Source organism: Octopus sinensis, linkage group LG16, assembly GCF_006345805.1.
Source record: "Octopus sinensis linkage group LG16, ASM634580v1, whole genome shotgun sequence".
NCBI classification, from domain to species: Eukaryota; Metazoa; Mollusca; class Cephalopoda; order Octopoda; family Octopodidae; genus Octopus; species Octopus sinensis.
The window spans coordinates 51,438,177-51,455,500 of record NC_043012.1 but is presented as its reverse complement, the minus strand read 5'-3'; positions in this window follow the sequence as shown (position 1 = coordinate 51,455,500).

The window sequence follows — 17,324 nt, the reverse complement described above, 5'->3', positions numbered from 1 at the left end:
TAGCAGAAAAAAAGTTAATTTATCGTCATCAACGGTCCATCGCAATTCGCAAGAACTTGGAATTGTGTCTAAGCATGGCAGGTGGGTTCCATATGAACAGAATAAAAACAATCGAAGAGAACCTGTCAATATCTACATTACTCTTTATTCACGTGAGAAAAATATCCATCTTTGATCTGCCTAGTTACAGGTAGAGGAAAATGGATACGTTATAAGAATGTTAAACACCGACGTCAATGGGTTTAACCAGGAGAGCAAGCCAGACACCATCCAAAACAAATTCTTCACCTTCGGAAAGTTTTGCTAAGCGTTTGGTTGGACATGTAACGTGTAAGTAATGTTGAAATCTTACCACAAAACCAGACAATTACAGCTCAAATGTACTGTGGTAAAACTGATAGATTGAACGTAAAACTAACAGAAAAAAGGAGCTCTCTAGTGAATTGAAAGGGTGTCATTTTTCATCATAACAATGCCAGACCTCATAAGGCAAGTTTAATATGTGAGGTGATTGAGGAACTAGATTGGGTATGACTTCCACATGCTCTCTATTCTCCTGACCTTGCTTCTTCGGATAATTATTTATTCCAAAAATTGCAAAGTTTATTCTTGAAAAAGAATGCAATCCCCTAGAGACACTTGAAATGGACCTTCAATATGTTTTTCTCTTCTAAACTAGCTGATTTTTAAAGGAATGGCATAAATAAAATAATTTTACAAGAATAATGTTATTGATTCAGATGGGGAATATATAGTTGATTACATTGGTACCTTACTTGCCTTTTTATTTCTTCAAAACCTACTACAAAATGCAACATTACTTATGGATTGACCTGATATTATCAGCTCTCAAGATTACTATAGGGACACGACATTGAGAAAAAGATTTAAAAGTAAGCAATTTGAAATAGGCAACAGTTGAAAATGCTAATGTACTTATGAATTTATTATTGCAAATAAAACAAAAGAACGATTGCATTGGGAAAAGAAATGAAATATAGACAACAGATAACTGGTGATCTGCTTTCACGACTATTATTTCTTATAATTACTTCCAACTATAACCTTGTTTTCTGATCAATGTGTTTTTGGAAAACGTTATATACATATACATGCATGCATGCACACATACACATATACATACATATATACATACACTTACATACATGCTTACATACATGCATACATGCATGCATACTTAAGTTATATACCTATAGACATATGTATAGTGTACACATCACATAGAATAGGGCAGGTAAAAATAGTAAAATTGCGAGAGAGAGAGAGAAGTGTTTATGCGTGTGAGTGTATACGTGCATATGCATGAAAAGAGGGAGGGAGAGAGAGAGAGAGAGAGAGAGTGAGAGAGAGAGTGAGAGAGAAACACTGGGACTTATTGTGGTATAAGAAAATATTTTCCAATTTTTACGTGGGTTATAACTCCTGGAAACTTCAAACAAACCATCAGAGTTCGGCTTAGATGGATTTCAACAAATCTATTGTGTTTATCACTTCCATGGTTTTACCTAGGCCGCATACAAATTCACTTATTATAATACTAATTTCAGTTATGATTGTTGCTCTTGTGTTAACCAATTGTTCGATGTATTTATTACGGGAGTACTGTCATTAAAAAATGAATAAATGAATTGACGTAATGCAGCTATTATTTGTCAGAACATTATTACAATTACGTCCATTGTAGAATGAATATATTTCCCGAATTGATATACAGATACTGAGGACATCGTTTGTTGATTATTCTCATATATTGCACTATTCAATACTAAACAAAATCTAATTTCACCCAATATTATATTAATAAAATGAACGTTTTTTTTTCTTATTATTTGTTAGGTTGGTAACAATGCACATTTACGATATATATTTTAAAAACATTAACTCACACATCATTGAGTAATCAAATATTAATTGAAGTCTACCGTTGAGTTAATAAAATATATAAAGCCATTCATGATAATACTTCAAATTTCCTAAGTTGTCATCAATGAAATCATTCTGTTTATGTATACAGCATTCCTATTTTCTAAATAAAATGTACTTTTTGCAAGTTATGGTAATCATCCCCACGTATTTAATAACATAGTATTAAGAGTAGCGACTCACTGACGCAACTAATTTTTGTAAAATAAATGTAAATTTTAAATGGTTTGTGTTCGTACTGAATACGAAATCTCTCCAGACGAGAAATATATTATAGTTGACAGAAATCAAATTTTCAAAATATTTGGAAGTGCATTGAATTTTATCCTTTATTCTAAATTTGAATAAAGGTGTACCATATCGATTGAATGCACTATGGACTTAATATTTTACTAAATTACTTGCTTCAGTAGTTCGTATTTCTCCAGTCATGGTGTATCACATTAAAGCCCTTTATACTGTTTATGCTCCTTAATAATCGACATAATCTAACATCAGCTTCCTCTGACGGTGGGGATATGAACGTTAATTTCTCAACTATTTGTTCTAACTTCCTGCGGTCCATGTTCAAATGCCCCAAAATTCTGCATTGCATTTCTTCCTTACAGGGTCAATGACCCTAACACCATTGCAGTATCATCATCAATGTCGCGTCTATTTCTCTCTCAACTTTCTGTCACTGGATTCTAAGCTTAATTCGAAGTCCCATAGCGTTCTCAATCTTTCATGCTGATTCATTAGCAAACGTACTCGTTTTTCCAGATAGCTTAAATTCCTATTTTGTTAATTTCACGAGTGACAATACAGCAACTAAATGTTGATTTTCGAAACCTACGGAGAAAGGGAATGCGTTAGCAGTTCCTCCGAATATGTTAATTGCAATGCCACACTAAATCTTGCAGTTATTTTAAAGGATGTTAGATGAGTGGGAAAATCTGTCTAGAAAAATAGAGGCATTATAAGTAGAATTACTTTGTGATAATCCATCGTCTCTGCCATACTCCGTCAATTACGAAATCACCTTCACAATGTTTTGGTGGAGGTGAACCACCGATTTGATTCCAGAGACAGTTTGCTGAGCAATGGATTCCATTAAACTTGGCAATCTTACCAATGTATGTATCAGGTCGTCTTGTTCGATAATTTACAAGCAAGTATTCTATATTGGTTAGAGCATGGGGTCAGCATGGAGAAAGGTAAACATATAAAATGCTGCAAGTGCCACCATCGTAGAAACACAACTCAATGGTTGTTGGCGGCAAGGATTGCAGACGCATTTCGTTGTACCTTGTTCATCGCTATCCCATGCGCAGTATTAGGTACACATTAACAAGGAAGAAGACAGATACACGTCTATGAGTGTGTGTTTGTGTGTGTGTGTATGTAGGTTTGTGAGTGTGTGTGTTTGTGAGTGTGTGTGTGTGTGTATGGGGTTATGAGTGCGTGTATGTGTGGGGTTGCGGGTGTGTGTGTTTATGTGTATATGTATGTGTGTGCGTGCGTGTGTGTGTATGATATATTGTGCCTGCGTATAATTTACCGCTGTTTATTAGCAGAACATCTCTTTTTTGCGAAAACCTCTTTTGAGACAAATGTTCTGTGTCACGTTATGAGCGCCCCTTTATTATCAACACCTTACGTCACAAAATGTGTGAATGGGTGGTCAGTTTCGATGGAATCCTGTGACGAACGAAGCCATTCTTCATCAGATTCAATACAAAATGCTCAATACCAAGAAGTGCATCACGAGTATAATCGATTCATTCTTGCTTTTAATCTTAAACTATTTTTTGTTTTTACAATTCACATAACTTTTATAGTGCAAAATATCAAGTACATTCTACAGAGTACCCTAAGATTTATACTATGCATCAATATTTCAGTATGTCTAGATTTCGTCCACTTGTACATCGATGAGTAAATCATGGAAATGTTTTTGTTTTTTTAAACAATAAACAACTGTATACTTGATGGGAAATGCAACTAAAGAATTGATGCATACAAATATAAAAAAAATAGGTTAGAAAACTTGAGAGATGGATAAAAGTAGTCTTCAATCACATAAACTTGGCTGTGATAATGGTAAGGAAAATATTAGCTTACTTGGCACTGCTGACATGCTCTCCGGATACAATTTGGAAGGATTTCAAATTAATACAATACACTATTTGTTCGTCTTTTACCGTCTGAAAGAGGTCAGCCAGATTTAAAGCTTAAACTGCTGCATGATATACCAAACCGTGAGTATAAGTGAAACACGATTGGAAATAACAGAGTGAGAGAATTCAATAAAATTTTGAAATTTCAAAGACATGAATTCGTAATTAACGGAAAGTAAATAGGTGAATGCTCGTATTTTTAAAATGTGATATATGCTGATACTGTGGGACGTGTACACACGTGCACAGTGGAGGCACATGGCCTAGTGGTTCGAGCAGCGGACTCGCGGTCGAGGGATCACAGGCTCGAATCTCAGACCGGACGATGTGTGTCTTTATGAGCGAAGCACCTAAGCTCCACGCGGCTCCGGCAGAAGGTAATGGCGAAACTTCTGCTGACACTTTCGCCACAAATTTCTCTCACTCTTTCCTGCAGCTCTCAATCTTGCAGCTCACCTGCGATGGACCTGCGTCCCGTCCAGGTAGGGAACCTATACGCCAAGAAACCGGGAAACCGGCCCTTATGAGCCAGGCATGGCTCGAGAAGGAACAAACAACAACACACGTGCACAAACGCTTAAACATCAACAAACATGCCTGCTTACATACATACATTCATGCCCACCGCATCCTATATATATATATATTGTTGTATTTAGGAATGGTCTTGTTGCCAATTTAGCCAATAAAAACACACGCACTATATATTTGGTGCTACTTTACTTCAACTTTATTAATTTTTTGACATTAATCTTAATCTTTTTTCGGCCAGAGTTATTTCGTCTCACTTCTGAGATCTTATCAGTGGTCCTTTGCTCTTTCCTCTGTCTTATTTGTGTATCTCGCCATTTCGTATTTTGTATTCTTATTGTATTGTATTCTTAATGTATTCTTATTGGCTAAATTAGCAACATGACCATTCCTAAATTCGAATTCCTGAAATCCACTAAAGTTTATTACTTAACTTCAGTTGTAGCTTTGACACATTTCTAATATTCGTACCAATAGATGAGAGGGAATAAATACGCTAAAAAGAGGAGTCATAAATTACAGAATGTGATTACAGTGAACAAAAGCCATAGAGAGTTATACGTAATAGTTGAGAGAGAAAGGTAGGTGTGAGGGATGGCGTAGATTCGATTTACCTAGAAAGGGTATTGCTTCGTGCAATAGTTGTTTGAGCACAGTTAGGCAATGTAATATGAATTAATCTACATTTAGAGAGAAGGTAAATTATATTTTGTCTATTTGAGATGTTATTCTGACAAGACAAATCAATTAATTTTAAACCTTTCACATGTAATCACATGTATTTAGTTGCGATTTGCAATTTGCTTTACCATAAAGTTTACAATTATATCATTTGTATTGGAGCATCATTAACCTATCTAAGAGTTCTAAAATAACTCTATTTCTAGCTGCACTTTATAATTCTATTCCATGCGGTTTCCATCATATATTTTTATTTCATATTTATAAATCAATTTTTCTCAATGATTTCTTTGTTCTTAAGTAGTTAACTTTGAATATCAGAGAAATAAAACGGATGAAATAGAAACGAGAAATTTTTCTTCTTTTTGTACAGCCTGATCATATTATATCAAATTTTTATTTTTGTGTCATACTTATTTGTAAAATACGATTGAAATATATTTGAAAATAGATTACATGCGAGGGAGGAGTAATATTTTATAAGCTGTAACTAGGCATTTAGTGCAGCTATTCACTAAATGTTTGCAGCCGAATGGGAATGATGGGCAGAAAAAGCAAAAACCAAAATAGAGAAAACTGCAATTATGCGAGAGCACAATACTTGAATCTTAATCGAAACAAAAACGATGGGAGGGTGTTACATTTACCCGATTGTCCGCGTTAACTAATGTTAAGTATTACTAAGTGTCTTTTATTGGAAATGTATATATTGCACGCTTTGATTAACAATAGCGAAATTGCAGAATATACAGTAAAACTTATATAAAAGTATACAATATATAAATATATGTTTCATTTTATTTAATATCACAATGTATAATTAAAAAGAAGCCAAGCTTAACACATATTTAAAAAAAAAACAAAGCTTAACATTTTTGAGAAAACAAACATTAATACATATTCTTTTTGCTAATCCGTCGTAGATAATATCTGGATGTGATGAGATGTAACTGAGCGATTAGTAGTAATAACAACTTAATATTATGCATTCGAATAAGGCACCAAGCTGGCTGGACGATCAGCTCGCCGGGCAATAGGCTTAGCGGCCTTTAGTCCGTCTTTATTTCTGGTTTCAAATTCCACATTGGTCGACCTTCCCCATCAGCTTTTTAGGGTATACAGAATAAATACCAGTTGAGCACTAGGATCGATTCAATCGACTTACTCCTTCCACCTAAATTCCTTGCCTTATGCCAACATTTGAAATTAATATTAATCATTAGAATATAGCAATGGCATGAAAGAATCGTTAGCACAACGGGCAGAGTTCTTAGTTGCATATCGCCCGTCTTTTCGTTCTGAGCTCAAATTCCTCTAGATGTTTCTCCGGTGCGATTCATGGTTTTTGTCATACATACATAAGCTACAATCAACAACCACTGTATCATACCGCTTCGAAAGTTTAAGGTTTACTGAGGATGGAGTGAATGATTAGTAGATGAGTCATCAACATTACATATAACAGTTGGGAAAGGAATGGGTCGATTTGCTTGAAGACTGAATCGATCTTCAGGATTTTTATCTTCCGGATAACGGGTGACTTCCTCACATTTTAATAATATTCTTGAATGGCATTTTCTGTATAAAATATATTAAATTAAATTATCAAAGGATTCTCATAAAAGTTAGACAGGGACTCGTTATCAAGTGCGTCACGAATTTTGATATTTCAAACAAGAGCTGCATCTGCCATATCTTTTTCGATTAACTTGGTATCCATGATCACATTTTATGACTTCCATGGGCATTTAGCGTCATTTGCAGTGATATCTCAATTTCTATCACACGCTAGTATATGAGATACTTTGTTTTGGATCTTTGGAAATCATATTCTATTTCCTTGGTTAATGAGGCAGTTTTCATAATTTTAAACATGAATGCTGAATCAAATGTTGCAGATTTGAGTTTAAGGTTCTTGTTCTTTGCACTTATGTGCTTCCTAAGATTGTTCTTTTCTATCAGCACTTCATCCAGCAGCTAAAAGTATTTCCAATCTACTACTCTATTTTCAGTAACTGATTGGATGTGGAAACAGCATTCTGTATAGATATGTACGTGTATACATACGTACATATATACATGCATATATAAATACATACATTAGAAGAAATGAGGTACTCAGAAATCCGGATTGATTTATATTAACAGATATTTATTAGTATGTTGCATGTTTTAATACATCATATATCATATATTATATATTAGCGCTTTCGTCCATTCTAGTCGAGTCTTCAAACTGAGTTCAATTTGAAGACTCCAGTACAATGGACGAAAGAGCTAATATATGATATACGACATATGACGTATAAAAACAAGTAAATATCTGTAAATATAAAACTATCCGGATTTCTGAGTACCTCATTTCTTCTAATATATAATACCTGAACATCATCTCCAAACCTTCTTATAAATACATACATATGAATGTAGGAAAAGCGGTAAAATGTAACAACCGATGCAGACTTTGGGGAGTTAACTCCGGAGATATCACCACAAGCGGTTGTCCGAAAATGTCATTACGGTATTATCTACCGATGAGACATGAAGTTATAGGTACGACACTTCACATTTAATAAAATCCGTAGGAAGGTTAACACTGAGGTCAAAGAAGTGAGAAATCACAGCGTGGTAGAAGCCATAGCCACTCATAATAAAAGAAAAACAGGGGAAATGTCCCGGATTAAAACCTCAATAAAATGTAAGCACGACAGACCTGGTATAATGATTTGGGATAAAGAGACACTGTAGAGTTGTAGAAATTAGCTGCACAGTGGATGTTAATATAAAGCTGAAGATCGGTGAAAAAGATAATACCTACGTTGAACTATTGAACAATCTGCAGTTAATCTATCCATATTACAAGTTTAGGTTTGTAGCTGTATTTATTGGAGCCCTGCGATATGTAACACAATGCCTAAATACCAATCTTGAGAAATAAGGCTTCTCAAAACCAGAAGGGAGTTAATTAATTCGAAGACTACAAATCCAATCCATCTTTGGGGCTATAAAAATCTGTAAAACTTTCCAGAATTTTATCAAAGCTTGTCTAGGATATGCAGCTCTATGCAGGAGAATTCAAGTTAAAACAAAACGTACAAATCTGCACATATACATACCAAAGATAAAATACCATGTTGTTGATGTTGAAATTCCAATGAAGAAGACATAGCTGTCAGTTGACTCTTTCTCTATTGGCAAGAAAACTTGATTTAAAACTGAATAATAAGATACATAATATATGCACCGTAGGTCAGCTGCACAAATAGTTCTAATGCATCATTGGTGCAGATGTATCTTGTGAGATGACTTGGCAAATATTCATATATATATGATCAAAATGAAGTTGAAAATGGGATATTAATTGTGTAAGTAAAATTACGTAATTCATTAATAGTGAAACAATTGTTTGTGATTAATCTATACTTTTGTTATTTTCCATTTGTCTTGATCGCTTACGTTTCTGGTGTGCTAAAGTTTCTGGAGAACAATTCTTAGTGGTTGAGACCTATGCGGATCTCTTTCTAGCGTAAGGGCTTCCTCATAGTGGTCCCCACTTATATTTATGTATATATATATATATATATATATATATCTATCTATATATATATATATAATATATATATATATATATACATACATACATACATAGATACATACATACATACATACATACATATATGCGCGCGTGTGTGTGTGTAAAATTATATGATTGTATGTGTGTGTCTGAGTGTGCATATCTTAGTTGCATTAGGTTCCCATATCTGGTAAACTTAGACGTTGAACCGCCTGCACCTCAAGGGCACCTAGTTGTAGAACCAAGCTCCGCGAACGACTTAGTTGGCGAATCATGGCAATAGCAACAGCAAGAACAATAACCACAGCGATGAAAATAACAACAGCGACAGGAATAACAAGGACCGGGTTGGCATCGTAGGGACTTGAACCCTTAACACCAAAGGGGATGCAACATTCACAAAAAGAACAAATAAAAAGAAGGAAAAATACAATGAATCTACATGGACGTGTCCTATTACGGGGTGATGGGGGAGTACAAGTTAAAAATCGGCATGAAAATGTTTGGTCTCCTTATCAGAATTATTAGATCCTGAAAGCATTAAACGTGTTTTCATGCACACACCAACACAATGGTCACATGCTGCCTAAACCAATGTCCTGCCCAAACAACGAATGCAACTGACAGCGCCCAGCTAAATACAACGTGGTGACACCTGATCCTGTTCTACGTGGCGGCATACATAGGCGACCAGGAGACATCTTAACAATATGGAGCGTGGAAACATGTCTAATGCTTCAAGGATCTTTAATCCTGAAATGCTGCAAAACTAACAACCATCAAGAAAAAGCGGAAAATATGAATTTAAATGTCTGATGAAGTACTCTCATTTACAAAGCACTAAATAAATTAACTACAGCACCAAGCCACTGAACTCACTCCAGATCACACGCCACATGTAGGGCAAAATATCTATCCTATTTACTCATCGAAATATCTATCTATCTATCTATCTATCTATCTATCTATCTATCTATCTATCTATCTATCTATCTATCTATCTATCTATATATATATATATATCTATCTATATATATATATATATATATATATATATTTTTTCTTTCTTTCTTTCCTTCTTTCTATCTATCTATCTATCTATCTATCTCTTAATCTATCTATGTAATCTATCTATCTATCTATCTATCAGTCAGTCAGTCTGTTTGTCTGTCCCTCTCTGTCTCTCTCTCTCTCTGCCTGTCTGTCTGTCTTATCATCTATCTACATATATATACATATCTATCTATCGATGGTTCTCCCTCGCTCTCTATTCATCAACCTACCAGTCTACTTTTATGCCTTTTTCTATAAATCCTTTTGAAAAGATTTAAAATCCTTTGAAAGTTTTAAAACATTCATATCCACGAAAATTAAAGGCTTTTATATCCGTGATCTTTAAAAAATAAATATTATATCCACCAAACTATTACGGTACCCTATTACATCCATTGTTTTCTGTATTGCCTCACTTTATTTTATCTTCTTTCATTTCCCTACTTTATTGTATCGTGTTGTGTTTTAATTTACTATGTTTTATTGTTTATTCTCATCTTCCTCTCTTTCCTACGAACGGTGCTAACCTGTTATTTTACTAATCCAGTCGCGTTGCCTGAGATACACTAACATATTATATATACATGCATACATGTGTGTGTGAGCGTGTGTATTTATAATTATATATACGTACATTTATGTATGATTATATACATGTATATAAATACATATATATATATATATATATAGAGAGAGGAGAGAGAGGAGAGAAAGAGAGAGAAATGCATAGTTCGTTAACATGTATACATACATTAGAAGAGAAATATATACGTATCAAATTATGCGTGTATATATATATACACACACATACACGCACATATACAATACATATATACAATACATCTAGATATTATACATATATATGATACGTATATACAAATACACACATACACACATATATATATATGTATTTATATATAATATATATATTATACATACATATATAAATACACACACACCACATACATATATATATATATATATTATATATATATATATATATATATATATATCATATAATTAAGGGTAAAGAGGGTTATTCTAAAGCCAAATACACTGTTTTATCCACTTATAATCCGCTTTTTACAGGAAAATTGAAACTGAAAACGGGCAACTAACCTTTAGAAAATTTAAATTTCGTTATCTCTATATTGAATCAATTTCGGACTTAATCTTATAAAAAAAGATATATTCCTTCTTCAGTAGAACTTTCGATGGGATATAAATAAAATACTCACGTATGATCATGGAAAAAGCACAAGCTAAAAACATAACTACACTTGAGTACATCACTTTATCTAAACATAAAAATTCTTTGGTCAGCCTCAGAAAACAACGTCCAGACCTTTCGCCGCTACAAATTGTAATGGTACCAGTCCTCCTGTAGCAAGCATCGAGTTTACTACTAAGCAATATAGGATGAAGTCCCTTACTCTACAGCAAATTCATCAGGAAGCGTGGGCAGTATATTTAAAAAAACCGTTACGGTTGCAATATACATCATATAATTAAGGGCTAAAGAGGGTTATTCTAAAGCCAAATACACTGTTTTATCCACTTATAATCCGCTTGTTACAGGAAAATTGAAACCGAAAACGGGCAACTAACCTTTAGAAATTTTAAATTTCGTTATCTCTATATTGAATCAATTTCGGACTTAATCTTATAAAAAAAGATATATTCTTCTTCAGTAGAACTTCGATGGGATATAAATAAAATACTCACGTATATGATCATGGAAAAAGCACAAGCTAAAAACATAACTACACTTGAGTACATCACTTATATCTAAAAATAAAAATTCTTTGGTCAGCCTCAGAAAACAACGTCCAGACCTTTCGCCGCTACAAATTGTAATGGTTACCAGTCCTCCGTAGTGTCTCATCTTGTACATCAGGTTATATAGTATGTGTGTGAGTGTAGGGATCATTGTGTATATAAAGTAAAGAAACGTAATGCAATAAAGAAGACAAGGGTCTATATGAATTTGAATAGTGATTCCGAAAGCAATTTATTGCTATAACTGGGTTTTCTTTTGGTTATATAAAATATTGCATTTTTATATGTATATGCATGCGTGTATATGAGTGTGTAGGGGCTTGTATTTGTGTATGGACTAGAGAATCTTCACACAAACGTCTTTCGGTTTTTATTCTACTCATCGATTTAACCCAAGTGAAGATCAAGCTTGTGTTAAATCTTTCCGGGGTTAAGACAGTAAAATATCAGTCAAGCATTATGTCGATTTAATCGACTAACATGTTTCATAAAAATTCCTGGCATTTTGCCTGTATTATAATCTATTATTATTACTAACGTCAGCAAGTCTTTAGAGCGCTGGGAGAATCTTGAGAACGCTGGACAAATTGCTTACTGGCATTTCTCCCCAGGATTATGTTCTGATTTCAATTTCCTCTGAGATTAATTTTGTCTTTCATTCTTTCGGAGTCGATAAAATAAGTCCATCATGAGGTCTAGAGCGGAGTAAAACTTATAGATCTCCCAATACCAAAATTTCAAACCTTGTGCTTATTGTAAAAAGTATGTTTAATAACATAATTACTGGTTTTAGGAATCTTATATCTGTATATATATAAATAAATAAATATATATCTATGTAGCTATCCATGCATCCATCCTTCCATGCATCCATCCGTTCATCTATTTATCTATCTATCTCTCCCTATATATATATATATATATATATATATATATATATTTTTTTTTTTTTTTTTTCAGAATGATATAAAAAAAATAAGGCTGTGAAGATTTTAGAACAGTTATAAATAGGTCTTACAGCTGTTTCCAGGATAGAAAATCTGATGGTACATGTAATACATTATTTGATATAATTTAATTTGACGAATAAGCATTTGAATTTGATTAGGTAAATTATTTTCGAAATATAAAGTGTTGTAACGGCTGGGCGGTTTGTAGGTGTAAATTAACATATATTATATTATATAAAATCCAAACAACCTTGAGTGAAGAAGGGGGTAATGAATTTACAGAAGAGATTAAGTAATAATTAATAATTAATAGTGGCGTAAGTTTGTTTTTATAAATTAAAAAATAAATAAAATCAAAGCGAGTGCGCGTTGCTTTCTGTTAGTTAATAAATGAAAAAAAAACAATCTATTGTAAATGCAAAAACGACAAATTAAAAGCGTATCGTGGGTACACGAACAGACGGAACACAGACACAAGGTCCTTACTTCTTCATTCTCCACCAGATAGTATTACTCAGTTTCACACCATTGATGGTGACCTTCTGAGATTGCCTTCCACCCGTTCGTGTACTCAGTATATACTATACATTTTTGTTTCTGATTTGTGAATTTACAATACACTTCTTCACTTATATATATATATATATATATGAGTGTGTGTGTGTGTGTGTGTGTGTGTGTGTGTGTGTGTGTGTTAACCCAATTTCTACCTGTGCGTCTATCCAAATTTTATCTGTATATTTATATTTATTTCAATCTGTCTGTCTATCCATATATGTGTTTGATTTTAATCTGTATAGGAGTGGTTGCATGTGATGATGTATATAAATATTTTTATACATATTAGATGAAATTTTGAATGAATAATGACAAGAAATTCTCTCCTCAGTCATACGAGCTCCAGGTCAATTAATGTCCAGAATTGAAGGCAAATCTCTTTCATCATATACTCAGTTTGACACAAGCATTATCCCTGAAATTATGAAGACGTGATCTGTACATAAGATTCTGAAAGGATTGTATTGATACGTGTAATTCAAAGGTCCCTCCTTGTGACATATTTGGTCGCCTTTGTTCTACCCGAGGCTAAAGAGAAACGCAACTTGCATGCTCGGTCACATATTCGTTAATTCAATGGACAGGTGTTCAGCTGAGCGAATAAATAAATACTCGTTACCGATTGCTGAAAGTGACGAAAATTTATTGCATTGTGTATCTGACTATCTCTCTCTCCCTCTATATTTATGTATACATTTCTCCCTCTCTCTCTCACTCCCTATATATATATATATATATATATATATATATATCTATATATATATTATATATATATGTGTGTGTTGTGTGTGTGTGTGTTGTGTGTGTGTATATATCTATATATGTATATATATGTATATGTTATCAATTATATATATATATATAGATATATATATATATGCACTAGAACTAGCACACACGCATACGTACATATATATATATATATGCATATATACACACATATATATATATATATGCACCAGCATAGCCGCAGTGTTAGAGCTGAATCACATAAAATAAATAATGAATGTAAATAATATATATAAATAAATATATATGTCTGTTTCAGTGTGCGCGTTTGGGTGTAGAAAATATATACACTCGTGAGTCTATGTGTGTGCTTGTCACGTATCTGTGAATGTGTGTGTGTGTGTGTGTGTGTGAGTGCATGGATGCCTTGATAGGAACGAAGGCGTGTGCGCCTTTACACGTCTATAGCTGGAAAGTGGACCTGCTTGGTAAGGCTATTTACATCCATGATGCTTTAAACGTTTAAATTTCAAACTAACTATTGCTGTGTTTATGAGAAAATGCGATAAATTTAATTTCAGATCCTAATTATTTATGCACGAAGTTTGGAGGAAATATGAAAATTAAAATGCTGTCCTCAGCTAGGTTTAGAAGTTATTTAATTAGCCTTTGGCAATTGTTACATTCATGAAAATAATTAAAGTACATATTTTATGTCTGAGCAATCCGAATTCTTATTAACTTTTCTACATCTCTTCATCGCTAACTCGATTTTGATTAATTATTATATCATTTTCGTAATTTCATCATCTCGTTTTCTGACGCAATGTCAAAAGGTCGTAGGTCAGTTGCCAATGGCAAAGGCAATCGTTCCTTTTTTATATTTTCATTTCAGCACGTTTAATATATAACAGTTTTATATATGTGTATATATATATATTTATGTGTGTGTGTTTTTGTGTGTGTGTGTGTGTGTGCGTATGTGTGTGTGTAGGTACATATATGACTATACATTTATACACACAGATTACCGCGCCGCAACTATTTATTTAATATACATACATATATATATATATATATATATATATATATATATACATTGATACACATTTAGAAACAGACACACACACACACATCCATATATATGTGTATGTGGGTGTGGGTGTGTGGGTGTGTATGTAACTGTATGTGTATCAAAGTGTGTGTGTATATATATATATTTATGGTGTGTGTTTTTGTGTGTGTGTGTGTGTGTGCGTATGTGTGTGTGTAGGTACATATATGACTATACCTTTATACACACAGATTACCGCGCCGCAACTATTTATTTATATATACATATATATATATATATATATATATATATATATATATATATATACACATTGATACACATTTAGAAACAGACACAACACACACACATCCATATATATGTGTATGTGGTGTGGGTGTGTGGGTGTGTATGTAACTGTATGTGTATCAAAGTGTGTGTGTATATATAATATATATATTATATATATATATATATATAAATACATAGATTGCGGCGCAGGAATCTGTATATTCGTGTATACATGCATATATGTGTTTGTGTGTATGTGCGTGCGTGTGTATTTTTATACGTGTCTGTCTGTATGTATGTATGTATGTATCTACATATACTTGTAGGCATACACATCTATTTTGATATTCTACATAAAGGTTTACAAAAGTAAAATATCGAATATATCAAAGAGTTGCGCAATAAAGGACCTAAGTATTATAACCCTGCAAAACGTAGTCTGTACATTGTTGAGATTTTGATGATTTTAATAATATAATCCTGAAAATGCTTTGATTTCAGATAATCAAAGTATAAGCATAAAATTTGCAGTTAGCTCCAGTTGACCTAGCCATTTTGACAACAGAAGACCTTCTAATTAAATAGAATCGTTCTTGGATTAGAAAGAGATAACGTTCGTCTGAACTTTGAACTATGCGAGACATAACATGAATTGGTGGGCGAGAACTATTGAATCATCTAAGAATGTTAAACTCACATAGACACAGCTCTACAGAGTTGCACTCTTAATATTCCTCAAATATAATCATAAATACATAGGTATATATATATATACATATATATATATATGTGTGTGTGTGTGTGTGTGTGTGTGTGTGTGTGGGTGGGTGGGTGTATGTGTGTGTGTGTGTGAGTGTGTGCCGCATATAAGTACACATATAAGTGTGCACAAAAATACGCATACTCGCCATGCATAGACAATCACAAACTTCAACATCAAATAATTAATCGACGCAGTGCACGATAATAAAAGTTAATATGGTAAATTTCATTTCTGAAGATATGCTGCATGAAATTTCATTTAGAAACGGGATTGTTTTTCCGAATTTAAGTCTAAATTTTATCTTCAGAATTCAAAGCTAACAATTATATCAAAGTATATCAAGAAATTTTATATTCTGTTCTTGATTTCCTCTTTTAATTGATTCAGCCATAGAAATGCGCCCTCATGGGTGAAGTACCTTACAATGAATTTGTTGTCTATATCGGACGGTATAGATATTTCTGTCTGGTACATATTTTATCTGCATCTTAAATGAATTGCAAATTCATATCGACATATATTGACATGAATTGGGACACATATTTCTGCCTCTGTAACTACCTAGTTGTAGAAATATATGTATACGCATACATAAAGAAATAAAACTGTCATTTTGATGCCGCTTTACCAATGCCCAGTAATCACACAGAAAATTTTGTTTGTGTGTAGCCTAGTAATTGGGACGATATCGTGGGTTCTAGTCCATGTTTAGATAATATCAAATTTGCTTTTCTTGTCATGAGTTAAATGCGAATATATGTCATAAAAATATATTACAATATTTGTATAAGCGCAAGATGGTGAGCTGGTACAACCGTTAGTATGACGGAAAAAAAGCATACTAGCATTTGGTCTTGTTTTATCTTCTGAGTTCAAATTCCGCTGAGGTCGCCTTTACCATTCACCCTCTTAGTGTCAATAAGATAAGTACCAGCAGTACACTGGTATCAATGTAATCGAATTCCTCCTTTTCTGAAATTGCTGTCCTTGAGTCAAAATTTATAGAAACATCTCACGAGGAATGTTTTCTAAGTTCCTCAATATACTTATTCGAAACCAATATCTGTGTGTGCAGAGGACGGTGAGCTAGTAAAACCTTTACCAGGTCGGTACAATGCTTAGCAGCATTTCATTCGCCTTTACCTTCTGCATTCAAATTCAGCCGAGGTCGACTTGTCACACATGTCATGACGCCGAAAAAATAACTACAAGTCGTACACTGGGGCCGATGTAATCGACTTCCCCCTATCCTAAAATCACT